Source organism: Nelumbo lutea, chromosome 7 (assembly GCF_056320005.1).
Source record: "Nelumbo lutea isolate HS-2025 chromosome 7, American lotus-T2T, whole genome shotgun sequence".
In the NCBI taxonomy this organism is placed as follows: Eukaryota; Viridiplantae; Streptophyta; class Magnoliopsida; order Proteales; family Nelumbonaceae; genus Nelumbo; species Nelumbo lutea.
The window spans coordinates 28,026,638-28,029,388 of NC_142690.1; the positions used below are offsets into that span (position 1 = coordinate 28,026,638).

Below are 2,751 nucleotides of genomic sequence, written 5' to 3' on the forward strand. Positions count from 1 at the left end.
AACATTCCCTAAATCAGATGAAATTTAACCATTTTATCTATGTAATTTTCCAGAAATATTTCTCAATTTTAGTACTTTTTTTCCATTCCCACCATTGAAATGAAATGAATAACACAGCTACAATCTCCATTCAGACTGGTTTTCAGCCTAGTTAGTTATTCATTTAAGAGGTTCCCTATTGATCCTCTTGAAATGGGTTTCAAGGGTTTTTAGGGAACATGGAGCCCAGAACTCTAGATGTCTCCAAGGATAAATTAAGGAGCTAATGACTTTTTTATAAGGGTCAAATAATGAAACATTGAGCCATTGATGAGTGAATTGGGAATCCAAGCCATTGCAAATTGCTACAGAATACACGGATTAACAGCTAAGTGTACATCTGTATCTTGATTTCCCCTGTAATTTATTGATTAATATTAAATAAATAAATAAAGTCAGTTGACCCGTTTCTAGAGACAGATCATGGAGACAGAGAAAAGGCAGGAAAAGAGGACAAAAAAGGCAAGGATGGGTCCAGGGGTGAAGAACCTTAAAAGACAACCCCGCAGTCTTTATCGTACCAGTTTCCATTTGAGTGTCAAGCAACCCCACTTGGGATTGAATTCACTGAATCCAGCCAGCCCACCACCCCTCTCTCTCTCTCTCTTCGGGAACCCAATATCCATCTCAATTCATTGACTCAAACGTCCCCTACGTACACACGAAGAGGGAATCAACAGTCGAACGTCAAAATTGACATCTCTTGGAAAGAAGGTTATGGCCTTTTCACCTCCTCCTCTTATTCTTCTTCTTCTCAATTCTCGTGATTCATTCTTAATCACTATTTATACTTCTCTCGCTTTCTGAAATAACAACTAAAATCCTTCCTTCTTGGTATTCTTGCACTTTTGATCTGAACAGAGAAGATTTTAGGAGAGGAGAGAGTCTGAGATGCAAAGGGTGTGTGAAAAGACCTTTGTTTGTAGTTGCCCGTCTGGAAATCTTCACCTCTTTATCAGCGCCACCGCCTAAGGCAACCATAAGACTACCAATTCTACAGGTATCACAGATGCCTCTCTTGCTTGCTTTTTCAACTTCTTTTTTCTGTTATTTCTTTTGAATGGTGTTTTCATTCTCATTTCCTTAAACAAAATATGATATCTGCATCTTGTTGGTTTGGATTTGGTTTCAACTTTCAAGTTTCAACCTTAGAGGGAGGTTTAGAAGGGGCTGGAATGAGAAGGGTTCCTGAGAGAACGTCTGTTTCTCGTTTCCTGATTTAGTTTTTTTTTTTTCTTGTGATTTTTGTGTTTCTTTTTGGGTCGGTTTCCTCCATTTCATATTGCATATGAAGGTTTTGAAGGATATTTTTGTATCCATACTTTTCAGATTGTAAAAGGAAAAAATAACCGATGTTTTCAACTTTCACTTCCTCCATTTCTGTCTGGTTTACATGGTTTTGTTCCAAAGCTTTGTCCACCGACTAAAGAAATCAAGATGTAGTTGAACCCTTTTGTGGCTGCATTCTGAGGGCTTGGGGTTGACTAAAATAGTAATCTGATCGGATCTATAGGAATGAAATCTGGTTTGGGCAAGCTCAGTTTCTACATTATTGGCTTTAATTGGATATTCATGATTTCATGGTTTACAGGTTCAAGTACGGCTGGATTAGCTTGGACGTCCCGAGAGTTGAATTGAAGCTTGAGATGGTTGTGAGGGATCTACACTCGAATGGTTATCCAAACTGGGGTTCAATGCTGCGAATTTGTCAAGCATATGCTATTAGTTGAACTCTTGGAAACTGTCACTCCAACTGTTTGAATTCTTATTCGTGCTCATCATCCTTCCTCGGAGCTCTCAAATTACCTGTGGTGTAATTGAGACTGGAATAGACTTGATTCACGATATAGTTCAATTGTGGTTTCATGGAACTGGGTGACTTAAGGGAAATTTGAAGGAGACTAGAATAATGGATGGCAGGGCAAGAAGGGCTGCTAGTCTTGTGGAGAAAAAGAGCCGGCATTATCATCGATCCCTCTCACAAGATCTAATGACAGGGAACACCAGAAGGCCCTTTCCATCAAATTATTTCAGTCTGGAATCCTTACTTGTACTTCTCTTTCTCACTGCCTCGATGCTGATCCTTCCTCTCATACTACCACCATTGCCTCCCCCACCTTTTCTGTTGCTTCTGCTTCCCATTGGCATACTTGCAGTGCTTATGATCTTAGCTTTCATTACTTCTGATGTTCGAAATATTGCATCATCTTATATGTAAAGTGGAGCTTAAAGTCTGTTTCTCTTGTTTCAGAGAACAATTTTTTTTTTCTTGTGTAATTTTGTTCTATTTCTCCTCCTTGAATGACTCAAAAGATTACAGTTTTTTTGTGTCTTTCTCTCTCCAGCCTCAGATTAATAGCTTTGATGGCCAATTTGTTTCAACTCCAAATCAAAATTCATGAGCTCATAACTGGACCTGAACTAGCCAATGAAGCTTTGTCCAAATCAAATCAATGATAATTGAAAGCTAGAGAAGATGACTTAACCTTGGTCAATTGAAGGGATTATAATAGCAAGATAAAATGGAAGAAATTAGGTCCCAATAAGGCTGCTTCCAATTGGTTAACAAGCAATTGATACAGAGATGGTAATCTCTTTTTCAAAAGTTTGCAAGGGGTGTTTTATAACCATTAGTTCAGAAAGCTCAACAATAAACTTTTCTCTTTAAACCGTGCCCTGAATGGCAATGGCATCCTGACAATTTTGGCCCGC

General features: G+C 38.6%; 1 long non-coding RNA gene across 1 annotated transcript; it reads left to right on the forward strand.

Annotated features, from left to right (window-relative positions):
• Nucleotides 1–558: 558 nt before the first annotated feature.
• LOC148845865 (uncharacterized) lies at nucleotides 559–2,371 on the forward strand. Its single transcript, XR_016101746.1, has 3 exons — nucleotides 559–753; nucleotides 901–1,039; nucleotides 1,631–2,371. It is a non-coding gene; the product is annotated as an uncharacterized LOC148845865 (long non-coding RNA).
• Nucleotides 2,372–2,751: the final 380 nt, after the last annotated feature.